Source organism: Apteryx mantelli, chromosome 1 (genome assembly GCF_036417845.1).
Source record: "Apteryx mantelli isolate bAptMan1 chromosome 1, bAptMan1.hap1, whole genome shotgun sequence".
Taxonomy (NCBI): Eukaryota; Metazoa; Chordata; class Aves; order Apterygiformes; family Apterygidae; genus Apteryx; species Apteryx mantelli.
Genome location: NC_089978.1, coordinates 218,678,353 through 218,692,214, shown reverse-complemented (window position 1 = coordinate 218,692,214; position 13,862 = coordinate 218,678,353). Strand labels below are relative to the sequence as shown.

The 13,862-nt window shown below is 37.5% G+C and overlaps 1 long non-coding RNA gene across 2 annotated transcripts in view; it reads left to right on the top strand.

Moving 5' to 3' along the window:
- Positions 1–13,296, top strand: part of LOC136991170 (uncharacterized) — a 63,219-nt gene extending 49,923 nt beyond the window's left edge. For both annotated transcript variants that reach the window (XR_010883220.1, XR_010883219.1), the window contains one exon: positions 13,252–13,296. This is a non-coding gene — a long non-coding RNA (uncharacterized lncRNA). The remainder of the gene's footprint in view (positions 1–13,251) is intronic.
- Positions 13,297–13,862: the final 566 nt, after the last annotated feature.

Here is a 13,862-nt window from a genome sequence, read left to right as displayed (position 1 = left end):
TTGGCCAGCCGGCATTTTCCTAGGCAACGTACGGTTTGGGGGACAGCAGGAGGCAGGGGCTGTTCCTTGTGGGGAGTGTGGATTAAACCCTCTTTTGCAGGCAGAGTTCCACTATATGGATGCGGGTTGTACAGTGTCACTTGCTCCTAGTGCCAGAAAAGGAGCCCTCTCCAGTATTTACTAATATAGGTGACTTGCTGTCCAGTGTTTCATCTATAGCAAAAAGAGTTGTAAGGCAAACTTCTGTAAGCTGCTTAAGAAATCCGGACACCAAATTGAACAGCCAATTTATCGGGATAGCTTTCAGAATTGTAGCCAAGACTCTCACTCTCTAGTGTTTTACTCATGGTAACGTTATTTAAGACACGAATATTTAATTGTTCTGTAGGATTTGGACTTTTTAATGTATATGTTAATCTTTTAAAATCTGCTTGTTTATTTGAACACAATTTGTGCACCATATAAATGTCGTGTTTAATTGTGAGCATATAGTTAAGATGTCTGGGTTTTATTTTTATTTTTTACTTAGACATTTGCTAAGGACAAATGTTAAGTCGCCCAGCTACATCTCTCCAGGAAGCCATTTTGGGTCAGAATCATAAAGAACTTGAAGCAATAAATTGACAGAGCACCATATATTGCCGTCATGCATAGGGAAGTACTCCTGCTGAGTTTATTCTGTATGCTGATCTGATGGTGATTGATGCAGTGAGTTCATAGGGAAACGTTTTAGTTGAATTCATGGGTTTTTTTTGAAAGTCATAGATATTTTAGTGATAACATTAAGTATTTGTAATCTTGAAAAAGTTGAAAAACAGTGATGTAAAGAAAATTTTTTTTTTCCTCAATAAACCTGACAGGAATGCTTTGAAACTGTCAACAACATTTCTGAACAAGTATTCAGACACTATTAGGCCACTAGTATTTTGAGAATTAAGAGTAATGAGACATTATAAATAACATTTTGAGTTATTTTTATATGCCTTCTCATGTTTTCGAGTATGTCAGACACATTTTCAGTCATTTCTGTGCTACCTAGGAGACTAGAAAATTTTTTTCATTACTGGCATCTGAGATTCTTACATAATCTTACAAGTCTGAGAACCAGAATTTTAAGAAAAAATGCTGAACAGTTCAAGCTTTCTCATAAAATCACAAGACTTAGAAACACTTCAGTAGATACTCCTGTGATAATTTCATCAGGAATATCAGCAGTCTGGGCTCCCGGAATGCCTTTATTTCCCTTGGAATTAGGATTGTGTCCTAAAAGACTTAAATTCCAATCTTACGGAGTAAATGAGATGCTTTCCATTATTACATAAAAATGGAAGGTTTTTAGTTTTGTGGAATTTCAAAATGAAATAAAATTGGTTTATAAGCAGAAGGTGTAGAGTCTGTCTCCTGGCATCGTGTGCACAACCAGTAAAGGTTTAACATGTTAGACACTCGCAGTACGTTCTTTAGGGTGTGACTCGCTTACTGTAGCGTGCTCAGCCCACACTGCAGGCCTGTATGAAAGGCATTTGCCCTCATCTCTTACTGCTGTCAAGAGAATTTTTGTCTTCCCCCAGCCAAGGTCTATAGTTAGAACAGGAGAAGCCAGGAAGGGAGTTACCCTGTTTTTATCTCAAGTGAAGCACAGTGTGGCCCATCTTACCCACTCTGCAAAACTCTTAATATTCAGTAGTGAATGGTTTATAGATTGCCTTTTCCCACTATGAAATTAAAATGGTTACTAGTTACTGTTGTCTACCTGCAAGTTGCGCTTCCAGAAATGAAAATGTAAATTTTAGGATTTTCAAGATGGTTAGAAATTGCCATATTTTGGTACCTTCATCAAAATACAGATAGTCCACAGATTCAGGATGCCTCAGGAATTAAAAATCAGTCAGTCATTCTCTATTTTGTTTATTTTTGCAACTTTTTTTGTTGAACTGCATAATTAGAAGCAGGTAAAGTAGTTTATGGAACCTAGTCCAGAACTGTGTAAATTCACTTGCTGCATGCGGTTTGGAAGAAATTGCAGGTTCAGAGGGATATTATTTAAGATGCCTATAGCAAGTGCAGTAGAGTGACAAATTGAATAAAACGGTGGAATGATCTGCACTCCTGAACCGAGTAGTGCAGAAGGCAGAATTGCATATGTCCCTGTTTTGTAGAACAGGTTTTGAAGCTCCAGCATGAAATAAAAAATAAAAAAAGAGAAAGAAATACTTAACTTTGAACACTGACGAGACAAGATTTTATGTGTAGTCCATCATGGACAGCTTGTGAATTTTAAGTGAATATTATCAGACATCCCATTTAGTGTAGTTCCTAAGAGTAAAATATTTCAGTATAGATCAAGGGTAAAATATAAGTCAGTGCTTGCTTTTCCTTTAGATTTTATTTTTTTTTGTTTCTCACCTTCAGGGTTCAAAGTCTTTATCCTTTTTTTTTTTTTTTTTTTTGTCAACAAACAATATTCCTTTCATACAGTATTTCTTCTATAGTTATTCATTTCTCAGGACACATTTGTGATGTTCATCTGTGTTTTTTTTTCTTTTTATTCCTTTTTCCTTTCAGTATTTTCCATGACAAATGTTACAGATGGGTTCTGTGCAAGCTGGCAAAAATAGCCATGTGGGTATAATACGTTGCCGCATACCTAAAATACAGAATTTTACAAGCACATGGTATGTTTTACTATATTATTGAACTGTGTAAATTATTTACTTCTATTGCTTGAAATAATATCTAAACTTTACCTTGGAATTCAAATTCTGGGGTGACGGAATGGTGATAAAAAGTATTTGGATGATAGGAGGGCTGAAAAGAGGGAGTTGTATCAAAATAGCAATAAACATATTTGCATTCTTCCTGTTAATTATTTTTTCTGCTAAACTTCTGTCCTCTTTGTACATAAATTCTCATAATAATCTAATAATACACAGTTTAAGTCACCATCCACTTTTCCCATAAATAAGTTCTTATATTCTCTTCTATCTTAACTCTAGTGTCCATCTTAATTTTTAAAATCATGAGGACAAGGCAAAATAATAGACCATGTATTTTCCATGTTTGTATTTTTGCAGTTAACTTTTCCTAGGGGAAAAATCATCTTCAAAGTGCTTCTTTCAAGTCAAAAAGGAACAGTTCATCTTTAGGCAGAGTAGTAAAACACTTGTTTTAGGGTTTCATATCTAGGTTTTAATAAATTTTGAGATTGTCTCTAAGCCAGGCTGTTAATCTAGTCTGACCTCACATATCTGAAGACTAGAATTTTACCGCAGAAGTGGGCCTTAGAGTGCCTCTTAAAAAGCTGTCCTGTCTTAACACATCAAGTGGTGGCAAATCTCTTTTTCCCCCATGGTAAATAGATTAAACAGTATTTCTGTCGCTATGAAAAGACATCTTATTTCAAAGTTGAGCTTGTTTGGCTTCCGACCACTGTATTTTGCTGTGCCTTTCCCTGCAATGATTGAAAAGTTGTCCATTTGTCGTATTCACATGTGAAGTACCTTTAAAAGTCAGGTCGCTCATCTCCTTAATAAATTGGATCGTTTTTGCTTGTACCTTTGAGCTTGCATTGTGAAGCCTCTATTCCAACCTTGGCGACTGTTTTCTGAGGTCTTCCTTTGAACACTTGCCAACATTTCTGCGTCTTGGACTGTGGATATCAGAACTGGACATGGAATTCGAGCTTAGAATTTTGCTTCATTTGTTTTTAAAAATACTGAAAGATGATGTCATCTGCTCAGGCCTCAAAACACCTTTGCACTGCACTGGCAGCGCATGTTGAGGTGATTCCCTACGGTGACTTCAGAGCCTTTTTCTGGGCTTTTGCTTCCAAAAGTAGAAAGTGTTCCAGTCACGGAGAATCAGCCTGTGTTCCTTCCCCCAAAATGGGTTACTTTGATTGTTAGGATTAAAATCATTTGTTGTTTTCAACCCAGACTAGGCTATCTAGCATTATTATGTCTTCTGCGTTATTTACTGCCCTGCCAATTTTTCTGTCATCTACAAACTTACTGGGAAGTATTTTTGTTATTTAGATTGCTTATAAAATTATCAGGGCCTAGTCAGATCTTTTGTTTCTTCCTATTGCACATGCAGTAATATGAAAGCCTGCCTTCCACTTGCTTTGCATAAGAAAGCAGTTTACCAGCTTTGGAAAAGATGAGGGGCCTTCGGTATCCCAGGTGATTATTCTTACGGATGGAATGAGTCATTTTCATGTGGACTTTAACATGTGGGTGAGTGAATCATCAGGTGTTGAACAGATTAATCTTTCCAATAGGACAGACACAAGATGATATTTTCTCACAGAGACAACTTGTACCTGTTTAAAGAAGATTCTACGGAGGCTGAAAGAGAGTGAAGTTGTGCCTTTGAACTTGTTACCTTTGGAGACTATCCATAGAATAGCCCAGTGCTGCTTTTCACAGTTCTTGATCTGTGTGTGGGATAGTGACCTTTAAAGTGCTGTTAAGAATAGAAAGTTTGAAAAAATTGATGGATAGTTAAACAAGAAATTGAGCACAAGTTTGACTTTCTTGTGAGCTCATCTTACAAAATGGTTATAGATAGATTATGTAGACGTGCACAGCATGTGATGGCAGTCCGGCATGTATCTAGAGCTCATGAAATGATAAAACATGGCTGCATATATTTGTCTTCGTCTGATAAAGGGCTATGACTGATGTCCATTTAGGTAGTAAAAGCGGACAAAACTGTGCAGATGGTTTCAGTTCCCCTCCCCCCTGAGTCCCTAGCCAAGCTGCACCATCCAGAAATGCTTCTACTTTTGGATTTGACTGAATCTGAAAACCAGAGCGCAAAACCATCTTGCTGTTGTGACTGATTTGGGATAGAAAAAGTAGTACTAACTTTAGGCCTGCATGTAGGTAGAGTAGCGGGCTTTGCTGAAAACTCACCACAAGTTTACTTGAAGAGCTGATGATTTTTTCATGAAACTTGAATTAGGTTTTCGTATTGTAATAATACTGTGAGTTCAGGGAACTTTCCTGGTTTTAGGTTTCATTATTAAGCATTTTTCAATAGGTGTCTTTTAAAGGGTTTTGAAGAGGTATGAATTATTATAGACACAGACCCTTTGATAGACAAGACACTTCTATGAGCAGTATAATTTCTTCCTTAGGGCTACAGGCTGAAAATTCAGAAACACATCCTGTTTAAAATTTCAGGCACCAATGTAAATTTGAAGGGAGGCGAATTCATTCATTGCAAATGAAGTTGCATAAGCTCTCAGGATCTGGCCATGTGTCTGCAAGTAAAAGCATTTTCTTCAACCCTATAGACTTCTGAATATGAATTTCATAGAGTTGAAGGGTTGAACACCAGAAGTGCAATATTAATAATAAAACCACTGCCACTCTTCCCACCCACCCCTTCCCAGCTATTTAACTCAGTAAACTTCACACCATGGTTGCAAGGCCAGAATTGTTACAAATTAGGGTTAGCACAGAACCTAGCGTTTTCAAAATGTTATAGCAATTTACTGTAATGTACTGGCTGAACTTTCTCAAAAAGCAAACATGAAAAATGCCCAAGGGCATGGAGGTCAAGCTTCCAAACACAGTTCATTGCAACAGAAAATGGGATTTTCTGTTTCTCAGACTTCAACCGAACCATGCATTGCCCCCTTGCACTTACTTTGGTTGTCGTCTATATTGTGTACTTCACCCTAATATCATACTCAATATCTTTGAGTCTAATCTTCCATAGAAGAAAGTTACAGTACCTTAAAATTGTTCCATGTAAGATAAGAGGGTCAAAAAATCTTGTCTACTAGATAACTTTGACCTTTATTCTGAATGTGCTTGAGTGCAGGGCCCTAGCTGGTCATGACCAAATTCATGGCAGTGTCTGTGTGAAGGATAGTGTGTATAAAAAGATGAAGCCTTAAAGGTGACCCTCTCGCTTGTGATGTGCTTATGTGGGTGCTGTTGCCTTTGATCTACCTTAACTAGGTAGCACAGGTAAGAGCTGCACAGCAGTTCTCTCGGTAGCGGCAGTCACTTGAGCCTTGAAGTCATTATTCCTAAAGCTTTCCTTGTCCTTTGCAGCATGCGGTTGGTTCTCACCAATGAGCTTTCATTTGTGACCATCGCAGTGATTTACAAAGCTAGACATGGATCATCTCTTTGCTTTAAAGATGACAGGAGGTCAGTATCTTTCAAATATCCTTATGGACAGGTAATACTTGATTACAGGTTTTACAGTAATTGATGATGAAGATCACAGTCGAATTCCATGTTTCTACTGCATAGCTCCATGCTCTGGCCAGTCTCACTTTTACTTATATTTTCAACTTCCTTTTCATATGGAATACTTATTATTAAGTCATTTAACAGTTGTTGTTCTGAACAATAATATTAAGTGGTACTGTATCAAAGAGTAAATTTGTTAATTGCTGCAAAGGAATATTTCTATAAATATATCAGTTGCAGTCTCCCGGCTGACTCTCCTGTTCTTAAATGAGTGTGATAGCTGTGAATGCATCCTTCAGTATTTCGGTAAAGCACTGACACTTTAGTTGTCTGTGCTGGCATACCTCAGTATGTGTTAAGATTTAGTAACATCCTCAAGAGACAAGTCATGGTTCCTCAATAAATGCAAAAACTAAGAAATCAAAACCAGTTTATAAGCAGAAATCATTATGATTACCATCATAGTTCTTACAAAATATATGTTAATTTTCCCAAAGAAAACTTAATGAGATGGATTAATGTTTTTTTTTTTTTCCTTCCCCCTCCTCTTGGTGCAATGTGTATGCAGGTCATGAGATAAGGAAACTGTTGTATTCTGCTCAGCACTTCCACTCAGTGCTCTTATCTTGCTCTAATTGTGCTCAGTATGGCAACTAGTACTGTTAAGAACATATTGCACTCGTGGAATGAAAAATTACTAAAATTCAGCTTTTAATTTATTTGTCCTCTCATTCGGAGAGAGTAGCTGATGTTATTTCATATAATAAACCACCCACGTGAGAATCCAGAGGTGATTTTCTAAATTTAAGATTTCCCTTGAACTTTTTGTCACAGGTAGATTGGATTACCATAGGCTGTGTCATTGTGAGTCACTTGTAAGTGCCTGTTAATCCAATAAATCTGAGTGGTTTCCTATGGAAATACTGTTTTCTGATTTATATTTATACTATGGTCCTGGCCTTGTTGAATCCCCACTGACTTCACTGGAAGGCATCCCTGTGGAAGAAACTGGTATAATTGCGTACGGTAATGGACGTTACAGTGAATCAGTAAAACGAAAAACAGCCTCAAGTGATTAGGAAGTATTTTAAAATTGTTAGTGTTAACTTCTTTGTTACGTATTTTTCAGCATTATAGGCTGAGAGTAAAAATACTCTTCAGAGGCTTTTTTTTTAGCTTGTATGGAAGGTAGAATAAATTTGTTATGCTTCCACACTTCTAAAAGATCTAGAGTTTGTCTCCAACATTGCCACTGCCCTACTTTGTGATGATGAAATGCCCTTTTGTTGCTCTGCCTTAATTTCTCACTCGTAATGTATTCAGCTCTACTGAAAACTGCTTCAAAAATCATGGATAAAAAAGTAGCTATTTTGAAATCATTACTTCATCCAAGTTTTTGTTGCTATTTTTTTTTCCTTCTACTTATACAGTAACACATAGTAAGTGGAGGTAGAAGGCAAACACTCTGTTGTTTGGAATTTTTTTCCTGAAATAAGGAAAAACTAAATTTGGAGAAAGAACTTTTTTTTCAGACTGAGCTATGTTACACTTCTATACCAGAACAGAGGGAGATTCTCAACACTCTTAAAAGATGGCTGGTAAACCTGTGTCTGCTTGGAACTAGAAGGTGCAGAATATCAATATTTATGTGACACAAACTGGATCTCCTTTGCTTAAAAAAAGAAGTATGTGTTTCATGGAAAGAGTTTGACAAAATTCAATGTTTGATACATAAAACATTGCTGATATCTTAAGGCACCAGAATTTCCATAATCTTAAATTTTCATGCACCTACCAAGTTTTCAAATACCTTCTCTCTATCCTCAGTGCTTAATTTTGCTGAGAGTGGTATGGGGGTAAGAATGCTCAAAAAACCCATACTTTTATGGCATGTTAAGACAGACTTTTGTAGATACTGATGCCTGCTTGATCACATAAACTTATAATGATTATTGTCCTATGAAGTAACTGTTGCCTTGGGGATTGGATCCTTAGTTGAGGGGATGAGAAATTTTAATACTTACTTTGATAGATTCTGCTGATAAATGTTTCATGGCATTCTGGAGAGACAGCTCAGAATTATAGACATTGAGATTTGCAAATTTTAGATTTGTTAGTCTTGGTAGTTTAGTCATAACAACTTCAGATCCTAAATTATTCAGGATTTCAGATAATTTTATCCGGTAAGCCTAGGGTCTCTTGAGCAAATACTCAAAAGAATAAAAGGGTATATGGAAACCTAAGAGTTAACAAAGAATCTGTAATAAAAGCACAAGAGAAAACTGTCCCATTAAAAAGAAAAAATGAAGCATAGAGGTCTTTTTTGTTGTTTTTTGTTTTTCTTGGAAAAAAAATATGTATGAACGGGCTGTGAGAAGATTGAAGACATGGTTTACTTAACATGTTGTTAGAGTTCAAACACTAAGAATTTACAATTGTTGAAATATATATACTTATGTTTATTACAGTGAATTTATGCTGAGTCGACCAGCAATTCTCATCCAGATGTATTTACCACTTGCTGTATTGTGGTTAAACCAGTTGAGCTTAGGACATACTGCTGAATCCAACAAAAAAGTTGCATCAGCTGGGCTGCACAGCAGAGAGTAATGCAAAGGCACTGTAGAGCAAAAGCTCTGAGTCTGAAATAAATTTGCTATTTGCCAGATAAGTCTACTTCTATAACCTGCTTCTATTTAATGTAAAAGCTAAAAATAAATTTTGTCTTCTAGAGAAAAGTACTTCATGGTAATTTCCTGAGCCTCTGTTTCACAAAGAACTGTTCTTGTAAACTGAAGTGGGAAGGGCATGGATCTGGTAACACCGTTGCTCGTCCTGTGGCTCAGTCCCTGGCACAGGGTTAGCCTGTGTAAACTAGCACTCTTCCAGACAGTGCTTGGGCATCATCCAGATGTTAGCATGGTCTGGGAACTATTTCTGACTGACAGCTGGGATATGGCTGTGCTGTTTTGGGAGAAGAAACCTTGGCTAACTGCATGGATACAAGCCATGACCAGTCTCTGGGCCGGAGAACAGTCCCAAACCCATTTTGTTTACTGGGTAGCCGTTGCTCTAAAGACAAGAATCTGAGATTCCTCCTCCCGTATAGCTAACTCTAGCTTGGTGATTAGGAGTCCCTTTTGGGAATGAGAGAGAATCAAAGTTCTGCATTTAAGGGTTTTTTTTCCTTTTTTTTTTTTTTTTTTCCCCTTTTTCCCCCTGTTTGTTTGTGGCCAGTAACGCAGTAACACCTTGCCAAGAATTGGGTTTGGAAGTTATGTTCCGGTTCCTTCCAAACACACACACTAACCGTAAAGCCTAAATTCAGTTTGGGTTTAGGGATTTTGTTTTGGTTTGTCACTCTTTGCACTCCTAGCTGCAGAGCTGCTCAACTCCAAGAGGAGGGCGAGCGTTCTCAGGCCAAGCACTCCATGATCTAGGGATGAGGGCACTGTCGTAGGATGCCAGGTCAATGCCATCAGGGTGGCGAAAGCCTAAGCCTAGGTTTCCTGCTTACGACGTATGGGCTATAACCACTAGGCTGTTGCACGCAGGGCAGGCTGTAGTGTTGTTCGTGGGGTGCCTGTCAGACAGCCTGAATCCCAAGAGCACAAAGACTTCTATTAGTTTCCTGTACTCTAGAAAAATCGGGCAAACACCAGCTCAGTCAGAGGTGCTGAATCTGAATCCGATGAAGTTGGGCCATCAGGATCTCCCCTTTTTGGTCCTCAGACACGTCTGCTTCTCTCCATTGATTCAACAGGGATTTGAGAGGAAATGTTTATGTGCCTGTAATGGTGATATGGCATTGCTGAAGTTAGGCACCCGAGTTAGGCTGACTGGATTCACTGTAGGTTTGCTGGGTTGCACTCACTCTTCAGCAGAGGCAGCAGAAGTGGGTGCCCTTTTTGTTGTCTCAGGAATCAATCCGTATTGTGGTCCTTGTGGAGTTTAAAAAAAAAAAGGTCACATTTCGCAATGAAGGTCATGCGTGTTGATTAGCGTGGCTATCAGCTCAGGTATATGGAAGGAAGAAGCTCATGGTAGGTCAGGGAATGTCGCATGTGTCAAGAGAGGGAGGAAACATTACAGCAAATCTTTTTGTGGAGAGCTCCACTCGGTCTGTTTGGGGTTTTCTCACACCTACAAGTGAGAGTTGAGCCATACTGCCAGAGGATGCAGTGGTGTTTTTGGTATATATGGAGCATATTCTGAAATTTCCCACTATGTTCCCGTGGAAAAATTTAGTGCTGTCAAATCAGTGTTTGCCTTTGACCAGCACTGTATATTCCCTAAGTAAAACGTTCAGTTAATAGGCTATTTTAACAACAACAAGAACAAGAAAAAATATAATTTTTTCTGAAGGCTTCATGAAGACCCGATGTTCCTATAGGTCGTGCGTACTCTAGTGGGATGATATATTTTCTTTTCAGAGCAACAGGTACAATTTATATGCCATTTTATGAGAAAGCACTTACACATTTGTTACTTACTGTTTATCAAACATTGAGAGCACTGCAGAGAAAAAAAAATGTAGTAGCAGGAGATGTTCTAATAGTTAAGTACTGCTTCCCTTGTAGAAGAATGGTTTCCAGGACAACAGGGTTGTTGATGGAGCTATCGAGTGAGTATGTGTTTCCTTTCCTACTCCTTTATTTGTCATTAATCACCAAGGTAGGAAGACCTCTCTTTATACTGCAGTATTTTTCGTAGAATTGTTTTACGTCAGTTATTTTTAGTCTACATTTGGTTGTCCTTGTAGCTTGTTTTTAGCTACTTGGAAGTTTTGTGATATCCAAGAAATCATATTTGTGGTGTTTCATGTTTTGGATCTATCTCTGGACTACTTAAAGTTCTTTTAATTAAAATAGTTTATGATTTAAATTTCATATTCATCTCATACTAGTATGTCATCCGGTACGAATTTCTTCCACTGTTAGCACAGAATTTTTCCTCTGTTCATATAATACATAATTTTTGTATATGCTGGTGACATACTGTCATGCCAATGAATTTAGACTAAATTAAAGGAAATACTTTTCCCCTAGAGTATATTCAGCTGTAGGACTTCATTGGGAGATCTGTTTTCAACTGGAATTTGGAATTTGGCATAAGAAGCCACTGAATTAAGTATCGTTGCCAATTTTAAAGGACCCTTAGCTAGCACAAAATCACACCCATCTCCAAAATACCATAATCTCTTTAAAATCTGGAGGAGTATGATGAAATATTTGCTTCTGTGTTTTTACTTTGTATATTTGATTGTTCTTCGAGTTTAATTTTTCCTGGATTTTTCTTTTTCCCTACAACAGCATTTTGAGAAAAGAAATGTCATTTTCTTCAAAACCAGGAATATTGGCTGTCCATTTTAGAGGCCAGCATAACAAAAATATTGGCTGGGTCATTAGTGAAAAACAAAGTTCAAAAAGCTGTATTGTTACTTTGCTAAATTAAATATCTTGAAGTTTAATGATGTTCCTTTAAGAGAGTTGGACAATTTAGTATGCACTAATGATATATGTATTTGTCTACTTCATGTTGCGATTTTAGAACTTACGTTGATTAAGGCAAGAATCAAAAACATTCCTTCTCAGGCATAGTTTTCTGATGAATTAATGAGGTATTCTGTTTTCTTCTGAGTGTGTTGGTTTTCTCTTACTCTAATGGTTGGGTACCATAAGCTAAGATCAATGTGCAGTCACTGTTGCAAACCTGTAATAGCTTTATTCACTGAATATATCTTTGCATCCAGTGTTCACCCATGTACAGTAACTCCGTGAAGACCATACTTCCTTTGTTGATTTAGAAGGTGATATAAAATACAATAAAAACTAACGTGCTGAAGTGAACGTGATGATTACTGCACCTTCTCTATATCTCATGGCTTTTTAATTTGTCAGAAAGGGAAATTAAGCAGGTTTGATATGATTGGGTTTTGACAAATCCATGTTGGCATTTATTTATTGTTTTTTGTTATTCCCTCCCAACTGAAAGCCATAATCAGAATCAGTGGTGTGGGTTGTTTGTTTGTTTGTTTGTTTAAAGTCTGGTGTTTTTCTGTTTCCATATCTCCTATTCTTTTGCTTATGCGTTCCTGGTTTCAGCAGAATAAGAACAGTGCTAACCTTGAGTGATGTCTCTGTACTTCGTTTTCCACTACAGCCCCTGTTATTTAGTTATTCCATTATGTGGAGCATACCAGTACTTTATAGCCCTTTGAATAGTTCCCCCAGATCAGTACTTGGCATAGGACGGGAGACACATGAGGAACATTCTGCCGCTTCTGCTAAAAGTTTATTAATTATGTGGCTAAACAGACAATATAGCCTTGGAGTATCCTTTTTGAGGACAATATTCTCAAAACTTTACTTTTAGTGTGGGGGGAGGGAGGCTTGTTTTGTTTTTTTTAATCTTCAAAATGGTTTACAAATGTTAATGAATACTCAGGAAGATATGCATATACTTTCTCTCTTTTTTAGACGTGAATCCAAAGCATAGAGCGGGACTCAGTTGCTGACCCGTTCATGTTCAACACCCGTTGCGGTGCCTTAGGTAGCCTCAGGCATCTGCATTAGGCTGGCGGAGATGATGCAGACCTGAGGGAGAACAGACAGCTTTCTGGAGTAGGTGCTGGGTGACAGACAGGGAGCATTCACAGAGTCTAAAATGACATTACATAGCTATCTTTGAGCAATTAAATCCTCCTTTACTTTTCCTCCTTCACTTTATCTATGGTTACGTGGAATTTCTTTGGTAAGATCTGCAATAGAATTTGGGATTTTTCTAGTTCTTCAGTGCCATGCTCAAAGTACTAGGTGGTCTCTGCAATCCATCTTGATAGAGCTGTGTCATGTAGCAGAAATACTCTCGCAGTCACATCGTAGAAACGTAAATTAATAATGGAAACTTTTTCCAGTGCTGAATAAAAACAAACAGTAAGTGTCAAGCATTAATTAACAATGTAATGAGAATATAATGAGACTTCAGTTCAGGCATGTGCTTTTTTTTAACAGAATGTCTTTTCTTTGTTGTATTGCAGAAGAAGAAATGGTGACTGAGTTGTACAGAAGAACCAGGACAATCCAAAAAGTAAGTCAAAGATTATTCAGTTTTCTCTTCTGTAAGACATTATCCACCTCCATATATATAATTAAGAAAGCAATTAGTTTTCCTCATTTCTTTGATCGTGAGTGTAGCATATGCAATCTAGAGCTGTTTTGGGTTACCTGATTTCAAGCCGCATGATTTAGGGTAAGTTGCCATAGGTAGATAATTCTCTCCCTTTCTCACCACTATGCTGGTGCATAAACTTGCTCAAGGTTGTGTCCTGTAATTGCATTATTAATGTTGTTGTAGCCTTGGTGGTCCAAGGATGTGGAAAGGGATAGGTTTGTACAGAAAAGCTTTATCTCTTGTTAGACTGTCTCTGATAAAAATCTGAAGAATCAAACCAGCTACAGCAATGCAAGAAGGGCTGGAAAGGGTTTTTGGGCTCACAGAGTTGTTTATATTCCCAGTAATACCAGTGGTGTAAGGACAGCTTTAACCTTTCCTAAGGCTGCTGAGTGTTTTTGAATATATTTAGAACACTTATTCAGAGTACTCTGTATATTTATGGCTTAGTTGAGTTTCTTCTGTTTTGGGCAAGAA